Source organism: Marmota marmota, unplaced genomic scaffold (assembly GCF_001458135.2).
Source record: "Marmota marmota marmota unplaced genomic scaffold, marMar, whole genome shotgun sequence".
Classification (NCBI taxonomy): domain Eukaryota; kingdom Metazoa; phylum Chordata; class Mammalia; order Rodentia; family Sciuridae; genus Marmota; species Marmota marmota.
Window position 1 is genome coordinate 18,938,204 of NW_025999842.1, and position 11,639 is coordinate 18,949,842.

Genomic DNA, 11,639 nt, shown 5'->3' on the forward strand with positions numbered 1-11,639 from the left:
GATTTCAAACAATGTGTAAACCAAGTGAAATATGTCTGACCTAAAGAAAAAGAAGGGGGTGACCTTGTCTTAGAACCAGACTATGTCTGAGAAACAAGGTATATTCAGGTATTTGGGAGCAAAGGATGACATGCAGAGGTCAGAGCCATGGGAAGACAACCTAGGAAGTGACAATGAGTTTGTCACAGGTGTCAGGGAGGTGTTATTGAGTTTGAATTTTAAGGATTGCAGATGTGCATTTGTTTCTGCTAGAATTGTATGGATAGGACTATTTTTTATTGAGCAGTTGGAGTGGCAAGCTTTGATAACTTTAGATTTTGAAGTGAGATCAAATGAGAGAAATGACTCTGTGCCAGGAAATGAAAAGATCCATTTTGGTCTATGAGTCTTTTGAGAAATAGCTGTGCAAACACTGTGTCTATCTGTCATAAAAGGGTTGTGTAATTAACATATGCAAAACACCAGCACAGTCCTGCTGGAAGCTAACTTCCCTCCCTGGAAATCCAGCCTCTATTTATTTACAACAAAATAAAGTGGACCCTTCTGGAAAGAAACACAGCTCCGTGGCGGCCCGAACACTGTCGCAGCGATGCTTTAAATCTTTTATATCTCCCATACCTCCGGGGGCTGGTGCTGGATGGTATTGAGCCAGGGCCCATAAATAATTTATGCTAAGTAGCAATTTAGTTGTTTGGCTTGAGGTAAAGAAATCCAAGAAATTCATAAATAAAGTTCCCATTTTTGCTTGTGTTCCAAAGTTAATTTATGTTACTCTGCAATTAACTAACATAAAGGTGAAAAAATATGACAAGCCTAAGGTACAAACTCACACTCATAAATCTGCTGTATCTTAACTAGTGGTAGTTTAGTGATAGTCACCTAGTTTGTTCTGTCTTGTACTTCTGAGAAGAAACTTTCCCTTGATCTGATTCCCTGCTACCTTGTTGATCTGTAAACGTATAATAGTTGTTTTGAATAGACCCCTGGGTATGAGGTGGAGAAAAGGGAGATGAGATCTGGGACAGCTACAAATGGAGTTTCTGCTGTATCTTAAACTTTCATTTTGTTATAAAAATATCTGAATCAAACATGACAAATGCACATATCTGTTCATTCAAAGAGGAGAATTAGTAACTTGAGAACTGGAAACAGGACTGCCAGACACTGATGCCATAAGCAGGGGAGAGTGTTGTAGTTGCGGAAGGAGCAGAGAGCATTGCAACTCTGAGATTCCAGAGGAAAATAGCAAGAAGCAACTGTGCAGACGTGAGCAGCATGGCCCTCAAACAGGCACAGAAGCTAAATTCCCACTGTAAAGCATCACTGGCATCTTCAGCATGTGGCCGTGTTTTCAGCCAACAAAGCAGGATACCTTCTTTTCACTGGTAACCTCAGTCTGCACTCTTCTGCTATTTAGTTGCTCTCCAAAGCCTGTCTGAGACAGTTGATATTTGAGATGATGTTTCTCTGCAACATGTGACCTACTCAACCCTGAAGATCTTCCAAGCATTATTCAGATAGCAAGACTGGAGAAAGCTACATAGTTAGGTTCCAGTTTTTATTCATTTATTCAAATATATGTATTAAATGCCTACCAGGTGCCAGGAGGAAATGCAGTAGACAATGTGGATCCTAAGGTCAATAAATAATCCCTGTCCTTAATCAGTCTATGAACTAAAGGGAGACAGAGAAGAGTAAACCAACAGTTTTGATAATGCACTAAGCACCATGATAAAGCATGAGGTGCCAGAGTTGTAGCAAGGAACCAACTAGCATGAACCAAGGTGGGAGAAGTAGGAACCAGGAAAGACTCCAGAGTGAGAGAAATTTGACCAAGGCTTAAAGAATGAAGACTTAATTAGAGGGAAGGAAAGTCATGTTGCAAAGCATGGAAGAGGAGGAAATGCATGGGTCATTCAGACATAGGATGAGCCTGATGGGACTGTATGTGGGGTTTGTTCAGTGAAATAGCAGGAGACAGGCTGCAGAGATAGCATGAGAAATACAGGAAGTACATGGTGCTTGGATTTCATGTCGAAGGACTTGGGAGCTACAGAAGGATTTTAAGCAAAAGAATGGCATAGTAAGATCAGTGGAAATGAAGAACCACTGTACCAGTAAAATGATGGATGAACTGAATATAAACAAATTACTCTCAAAGTTCAAGGCCAGAATGTTTTAACTCCCAGTGATAAGGTGTTCTTCCTTCCTTTGAGCAATGAAAGTTGTGAAAATGGTAATGAAGAATAGAAGAACAAAGAGCATCTTACAGCCTATAATCAAAATATTTAAACAAAAAAGGTGAAATATGCATTTAGGAAATAAAAATATGATGCTATTTTATAGGAAAAATGAGAATATATTAAACTGATCATGAAATTAAATATGTGGAAGAATTAAATGCTCAGTTGAATGGATAAAATGCTCAGTTGAATAGATGAAAGATAAAGTTGAGAACATCCCACAAAGAATTAAGAAATACAAATAACAAAAACAGACCTGTGAAGTGGAAGAGAGAAGATAAGGAAAACATTCAGATAACAAAGAAAGATGAAAGAAATGGAATTATATATAGATATGTATTTTACCAAACACAAGGACATGGAGATCAAGGTTCAAAGGGCTAACTCAGTGCCCAGCTATTTGAATCACAAAGGACCCATACCAGGGAACACCAGCACATAAATTCAGAACCATGGGAATAAAGAAAAGATCTCAAGGTCTTCTGGAGAGATTAGAAGGTCATTTACAGAGGATTCTTCATCTGACTCACACCAGACATTTGGTATCACAATTGAAGGACAGAAGACCTTAGAACACAGCCCTTAGAGTTCTGAAGTTATTTTCATTCTAAAACTTTATGCCTTGTTCTCACACACGGAAGCTAAAAAAGGTTGATCTTGAAGAAGAGAGTAAAATAGAGATTACTAGAGGCTGGGAGGAAGGTGGGGAAGGGTAATTAGTATCAACATAGGAAGACTAAGTCCTAGTAGCACAGTAGAACTAGTTTACAACAAACTACTGTGTATTTTATGAAGAACTAGAAAAGCACAGTATAAAGTTTCCAAACACAAAGAAATGATAGTGAGATGAAAATGCTAATTATCCTGATTTGATCATCACTCTAATCCCAAAATTGTACAATCCTCATATGTCCATTAGAAGAAAAATATAAATAAAATTAATAGGATATTATGCTTAGTTGAACTACTAAGCAAAGGTGATGGCACAATAAAGGCAATTTTGAAGCATGCAAACTCTAAAAGTATTACTCATTCTCAGAAAGGGGCTGGTGTAAGTATTCCACAAAAATAAGAATATCTCCAAGAAATGGAAACAAAGGATATACAATGTTAAAACAGGAGACCAGCAAAAGGAATTTCCAGGGAAATAGACTTTTCTGGAGTAAGTTGGATAACAGAAGAACAGAAACTTCAGGTTTAAAAAAAATGAACAAGTAAAGAAGACAGAGGTGTGATTAGTAAATAATATGGGCATTTTGGAAGAATTATTGCTAGGCATTTGATTGACCTATGAAGACACTGGGAAAAACAGGTATAGGCTTGTGGAAATCTTAACAAAGTCCCTAGACCAGAGTCTGACTTGGGGATCCAACAAATCAGGTATGGCTATTCATCCCAAAAATAAAGTAGAAAAAGTAACAGTGAAAGGAGCTTTTATCTGTGCAGCTACACCAGGAAGACAAGGGGACCCATGTCCTTGGCCCTATCTTTGTGGGGCTGACAAGGACTTTGAGGTTTTATAGCAAGAGTATTGGGGGAAGGGTTTGGGGGTTTGCATAGATGGAGGGTTTACATAGAGCAAGATGCTCTTGGTCTGATCCATCTCAAGCTTGGTTTGGTAGCACCTCCTTGTAATAAGAAAGCTAATGTTGTCTGGGGGTCATTTTTCCTCAAAACAAGATATTTATTAATCATAACTATTGTTCCAGGAATCTAAGATGAGTCTGACCAACGGAGACAGAAGGCAAAATGGAGACAGAGATGTCAAGCTTTTAATCCTGTTTTTAGTTACCCACTGGACATTTGCAGGCCCAGTGAAAGGTCTGAGTCCTTGCTATGAAAAAATTAAGCAGACTTTTAAAATGAAGTGATTATTAACTCCAAGAATAACAAAAGATCATGTGAGGGAGGAAAATAACATGACATGTTATTGACCCAAACATAAACAAGTATGTAGCCATCACAAAGTAAACGTGTTTTTATTTGACAAATAAATTGCAATACAATGATATTAGAGGGAAATAGAAGAAAACATTGTAGTATGGATGGGAGAGAGAAAGTATAAAAGTAAAATCTCTATGGGAAAACTGGGAAATAAATAAATGATGTCTAAAATGACGAAAGTAATACAAATTTAAACACATGTAGATAAACATAGGAAGAAATATCTGGAAGGATAAAAAGCAGTTGGCTCTCTGGAGAGAAATCATAAGAGAAAGAGGAACAGGGCTGAAAGAAAAGTGGTGCAGGACTAATCTCACACACACACATACACACACACACACACACCTGGGATAAGAAGCAGGTTTATTGTCAGGAGCCTGACAAGGCTGCTCTGCAAAGAGAGGGACAGCAGCAGCAAGGAGGGAGAGCAGGTATTGTGATTGGGCCAGAAAATGGAGGGGGTTTGTGAGACAAATGTGAATGGGCTTGTGATGTGAGGCGATAGAGGACTTGAGACATCCCAGACAGTAGGGTCCACCTTGGAAGTGGGTAATGGGAAGGAACTGACAGATGGAATAGGAGATGGTCCTAAGGTAAGGGTGAGGATCAGGGGAGCAGCAGGTGAGTCTGTAAGGAAGCATATGAGGGGAGAAGAAAAACATAGCCCCCAACTGTGTGAGGATGTTCCCTGCCATAAGGGGAACAGGGCACTGTGGAGTGACCAAAAAGGAATGGGTAAAAATTAGAGAGCCAAAAGCACAAACAAGGCTAGGTATCTGTAAGGGTTGGTAAGGTTTACCCTCTACCCTGACAATAGAGGTCATAGAATGAGTAGTAGGACTCCAGAACTCCTTGAGGACTAAATATGTAGCCCCGGTATCTAGGAGGAAGGAGACAGGTCTACCTGAAATACCCGAGTTACCCTGGGTTCCCGCTAAGTGATGGTAGTGATAGGGCGATGGGGACCTGGGCCAGTCCCCATCACCCTACCACTAAAAGCCAGTCCTAAAAGTTAGAAAGAGGAACCAGAAGGGCCAGATGGCCTGGGGCTGCTATGGGCTTGTGGACAGTCAATGACCCAGTGTCCATCCTGATGGCATTTAGGACAAGGACCCAGAGGCTTGTGAGGCTTAGGAATGTACGAGCCCAGTGACCCATCTGGCCACATTTAAAACAGGGTCCACATGGTCCTGAGGGCCAGTAGAACAGGGGACAGATGCTCAGGCTGAACAGACAGCTTGAGCGAGCATCTGATATTTCTGCTTCCAGGCCTTCTGGTCTCTCCGGTACTACACCTTAAAGGTCACTCCTAGAACCCCAGTGTGGGGAACTAGGGGACCCCTCTTGAGGCACCTTAGTTTGGCCTTTGTATCAGGGGAACTCTGGGGGAAAAATAGGTCATTAGTAGTTGTCTCCCATCTAGAGTTTCAGTATCCAGATTAGTATATTATAATAAAGCCTCAGTTAGGCAGTCTAAAAATGCTCATTCTTATCTTTGATGATTCCTTGGAGCTTTTCATAACTGATAGCCTTATGGGCTCCCTTTCTAAATCCATTACATGAGGCAAGTAATGAATTGGTTTCTACTAGTTACTCCTCCAGGCAAATTATAATCCCTGTTGGGATTCCAATCAGGGACCACTTCAGTGCCAATTGGATGGGCAAGGGAGGTCTGATGTACCTCATCAGCATCTAGCTTGCTCCCAAACTCACCTATGCAGGAAAGTGTTAGACAAGGTCAAATCATATGATTGAGTCAGATACTGAAACTCTTTGATATAGGACCCAAGCCACTTTTCAATCTGTGAAAGAGCTGACAAAGAGAAAGACACATGAACCCAGCCGGATTACACCATCTATCCCAGTCACCTTGCATAGAGAACACAGAGATGCAGGTTGGGCAGCGGCAGCCTGAGAGCAAATGGCAGGAGGAGAGAGGAGCTATGGAGCCAAGGGAACACTTGCTGCAGCGGCTTCATCAGAAAAAGAATTGCAGTATGGTGGGGGCTCATCCTCTTGGTTGAAGTCAGGAGGAGTCCTGCATAGGATCTTCTGCCCCTTTGGAAGCATGTGTAGGGGGAGGTGAGAGCTACGAGGACTTGTATGGGAAAGCAAGAGTTGGAGAGAGAGGGCTTAGAACATAGAGAGGAGAAGGCCTGAACATATTTTATCTCTTTCCATTTTCCTGAACACTCATAGTAGTTGAAAAGATCCCTGATAATATTGGGATCTAGAGTGCCATTAAGCAGCCATTTAGAGTTGTTATCCAAAGGATATTGAGGCCAGATCTGATTGCACAAGCAGATAAATGGGCGGGGGTAGGTCAGGGGTGAGAGAGAGCTCAAAACCCAGGACCCAAATAAAAAACCATCTATACACATAGGATGTGGCTCTACTTTGGGTACAACCAGAGATATGAAAAATTGTGTTCTATATGTGTAATATGAATTGTAATGCATCCTGTTGTCATATATAACAAATTAAATTTTTTAAAAAATAAATAAATAAAAACACCTATAGACTCAGTTGACAGCAGGGATCAACCATAGCTGTGAAAGCTGTGGCTGGGGGTGTCCCCAACCACATGATAACCCTGGAAATGCCAGACATTTCAATGGTCATTTCCTGGACTGTAGGTCATTTAGGTCCACCAGAGACAGGGTCTTACCTGAAATGACCGGTGGTGGATGTAGTGAGGGCGTTCTGCAGAATGGAAGGCCTGGTCCCACAATGGAATTTGGATCAGCCTAGGGACACTCAGTGACCTTCAAAGAGGGGAATGTGCACACCAGGGAACCTGATCCTGGGTTCAGCACCAAAATGAAGGGAAAACGTAGAACCAGGATATGGGTGCGCAACAAATGAAAGATGGAGACCAGGCAGAGATACACATGAGAGTCTATTTGTCAGAGCTGACAAATAAAGGCCCTCTCTGTATAGTGGAGAGAGGCAAAACAGGCTTGGGTTCCAGGACTTTTATGGGGCAGGCTCAGGAATCAGAGCCAGGCAGGTCCTAATGCAGGCGGTTAGGGGTTGGGTTGGAATGAGAGAGTGGTAGGCCTTTCTCAGAAACGCCCTTGGGCAGGAAAGCAAAACTTTTTACTTAAAATGGCAGCTGTCACTTAAGATGGCCATGTAGATGCTAAGCAAGGACGTTATAAGGGCAGAATACAGAATGGTATAAAGATAAAAGAAATGATTATCCATATTTCCGTATATACTATTGATCAATATGTAAGATTAATTTTTTCCAATTTTTGGTGGGGGAGGTGATGGAAAGACTTTAATTATTAAATTTAATTTTTAAATTTCTTCCCCATACTTTCCAATTGTCTTTATACTACTTTTCTTCAGTTGCTATTTTTTAAAATAATGATAGTCCCTACAAAATAATTAATGCAGAAATATACAAAGAAGAAAATAAAAAGCCAATTTCATATTGCACCATCCAAAAATTACTGCCATTATATTTGGTGAACACAATTTCAGACCTTGTTTTGTAAGGTTTAAATAGATAAGGATGGAAATAATAATGAGATTGTTAGATACATTAATAGAGTTTGATTAATCAAATTGCTTTTGGGTAAAAAGAGATCATATGTAGATAACATTTTCATTTAAAAAGTATTAAATTTAATTTTACTTTAATAGGAAAAGGAGAAACCAAAGCAAAACTAAATTGTTGATTTTTCAAATAAGAGTTTCCTCACTATAGGATTTTAGAATGCAGGCAGGGCTACAGGGATGTGAATGAGTACGAGTTGGAGTTATTACTGTTTTATTACATATTTCCACATGAGACACTATCAGTAGACTCCTACTTAGAAATATGAGACTGTCTTCCTTTCCAATTGTCTTTATGCTACTAATTTTACATTGTTCTGATTAATAATATCCACACTTCCTTCTATAGCAATCATGCCCTTAGTTGTTTAGTCTTAATTCTATATTTAAATGGATTCAAACACCATCAGTCCTTTTTATCGCTGCTTCTCAATTCCCAAGTTCTTTATTTTGATTTATCTCTTAATTAACTAGAATTAATTGTCAAGCACTTTTTTCGAGACGGACTCTAGAGTGCCATGGTCCATGAATTCTTTCATGTTGAAAATGCCTGTATGCTATCCTTTTTTCTCTTGACATCTTAGCTTTTTTTCTTCCCTTCAAAACTTTGTAGAAATATTTCCGTCATATCTAGTATTAAATGTTGCTGAGAAGAAATCTGAGATCTGGCTGCTTTTTAAGCCATAGTAGATGATCTGCCTTACCTACCTTTAAGTTTAAAGACTTTGGTTTTTAATCCTTGAAGTTCAATATCTTAATTATGCTATATATCTATGTTAAATACTCCATATCCAAATTCCAATAATACTGCACACTCTTTTAATCTGAAAGTTCATTATTTCTTCATGAAAGAGAAATTACTATGTATTTTATCCACTTTGACAATGACTTTTTAGATACACACCAAAGGAAGAGAAAGAGTAAAAGGGAACATAATAAAGAAGAAAAGAATAGTAATGGAATATGCTAGAAGGTAACTAAAGCTTGGGGAAAGAGGGAAAGACTGGGGACAGGGAGGTGGAAGTGTAAAAAGTATCAAATTTCAGTTCTAAGTAAGTTGATCATGGAGGACATCAGCTAGAAGGTAATATTTGAGCACTGAGTTGAAGGAGGAAAGGAAAGAGCCAGGAAGAGACCCAGGGCAAGAATGTTAGAACCAGAAGGAGTATCCAACACCTAGGCTGTGAAATGCACACTTGGGTATATTTGAGAAATGGTAAAAGTAAGGAAGCTAGTGTGCCTGTACTCAAGGGAGGGAAGCATAAAGTTAAACTAGGTGGGGGACAGTGGCCAGCTACACAGGGTCTTGCAGACTATTGAAAGGCTTCAACTCTGAGTATTATGGTTTTACTCATAGACACGATTTGACTAAAGTTCTTAAAGGATTTCTTTGGCTGTTTTATTGGGAGTAGAGTGAAGATAGGTAACAGTACAAGAAGCAAGAACTATTAGAAGCTCATTGCAATAATGTAGATATGAGATTTTAATTATATCTTTATACATTTTCTTAGGTGTTGGAGAAAAACTTGCATAAAAACCCATCTGAAGCCACAAGTATTTATTTTTTTAAAGTCAGTACATGTGTTACTTTGCTAGAAATAAAAATATGATAATGAAAGATAATAAATTACTTAGAATAGTCAACACCATATTGAAATAGAAAAACAAAGTCGGATGACTGATAATGCCCAAATACAAGAGTTACTATAAAACTTCAGAAATCAAGACAGTGTGGTATGGAAGGAGAATAGGCAGATCAGTGAGACAGAATGCAAAGCCCAGAAATAGAACCAAAGAATACTATCAACTGATCTTTGACAAAGGAGCAAGCCATGCTAGAGCAATTGGACATTCACATTGAAAAAAAAAAAAAGGAATATAGACACAGACCTATAACTTTCATAAAAATTAACTCAAAATGGACCACAGACCTAAGTGTAAAACAGCCTATAAAAAGGTAACATAGAAGAAAACCTAGATGACCTTGGGTTTGACAATGACTTTTTAGATACACACCAAAGGCATGATCTATGAAGGAAAAAAACTAGACTACATGAAACTTATAAATTTCTACTCTGCAAAAGACACTGTCATGAAAATGCAAATATAAGCCACAGACAGTGAGAAAATATTTGCAAATGACACATCTGAAAAGGGCTGCTATCCAAAACATACAAAGAAATTTTAAAGCTCAACAATAAGAAAACCAAGAACCCAAAATGAGCCAAAAACCCCAACAGGAAATTCACCAAAGAATATATACAGACAGCAAATGAGTATGAAAGATGCTTCACATCATCAGTCGTCAGAGAAATGTAAATGAAAACAATAGTGAGGGCTGGGGTTGTGGCTCAGCAGTAGAGCGCTTGCTTAGCAAGTGTAAGGCCCTGGTTCAATCTTCAGCATCACATAAAAATAAATAAATAAAACAAAGGTATTTAAAAAAAAAAAAAACATAGTGAGATACAACTTCATACCTATTATAAAGCCATAAATCCAGAACACCGACGATACCAAATGCTGACAAGGATGGGAAGCAACAAGAACTCTTACTCATTGCTGGACTAAGTGTAAAGTGATGCAATTACTTTGGAAGACAAACTGACAGTTTCTTTCTAAACAGTCTTACCATATGATCCAGCAATCACATCCCTTAGTGTTTGTTTACCCAAAGGAGTTAAAAACATTTCCACCCAAAAACTTGCATACAGATGTTTATAGCAACTTTATTCATTAATTCCCAAACTTGGAAGCAAGATGTCCTTCAGTGCCGCAGCCCGGCTGGCTGGGCAAAATAACCAGGGGGGGGGGCGAATAACTTGTGTACGTTGATACAGCAGGAGTGGAAGCCGTTTATTGCAGGACAGGAGCGGTATTTATACATTCCACACAGCTTATCTAATTAGCATAAACTAGATACATCAGTCAACCAATAAGAAATCTCCACACATAATGGCTCACTGGGATTACTTCACAAACCACTCCCTCTGGCATTTTGCCAGGCGCCATCCAGACTTGTTTACAGACTCTAACATTTCCCCCTTTTGTTTAATTTAAATAACGACCATAGTGGTTTTTACACAAACACCATAAATAATCTGCTACAAGCAGAAGGGGAGGATACAAAATGCCACAATACCAAGCCAATTGATGGCTCCATGCAAGAAGCCCTTGGAAAAATTATACCAGCAATGACACCGTTAGCAAAGATACCGAGTTACAATTTGTTGTAGACTAGAGTTTGTTGTCTCAGTCCAGGTAAAGCAGTGTCTCAATAGATTAACTCACAGTCCAGGTAAGTTCTGCAGGCAGCTAGCTTAAATCACAGTCCAGGTAAGTTCTGCAATCAGCTAGCTTGATCTGAATTCTTGTCTGGTTCTCAGCAACACTGGAAATTCTTCCACCTTCATCTTCACTGGCACTGGGACGAAGGCAGGAACTCCAGATGGCTAAAGAAAATCCTGTAGCATTCTACTAAGAAAACAACCTTCTGAACAATTTAGTACATTATCTCAAGGTTTTTTTGCATTTGAAATAAGCATTAATAGTGCTCATTACTCATCAGCTTCCAGGTGTGGGAGAACCATTGTAGCTTAGTTATTAGCATTGAAAATGACCAAACATCAGGGACGCCAGTAGCTTCTTCTGCCGGTTGTAGCATCCCGGGCAGCCCCAGATGGCCCTGGGGAGAGTCCCGGTCTCAAACTGCTTCTGGGCACAGGGAGCAAGAGCCTGCGAGACTGTGCCTGGATTTCGGCTCTCGCAGTGGCGTCCCGCTCCCTGGGCGGGGGGGGCGGGGAAGAGCCGGTTGCCGCCACCTCTTGGAAAATCCTTGCTGAGCTGTGACCGGCTTGCACACTCAGCAGCCTCCTCTCCGCTTCACGCACC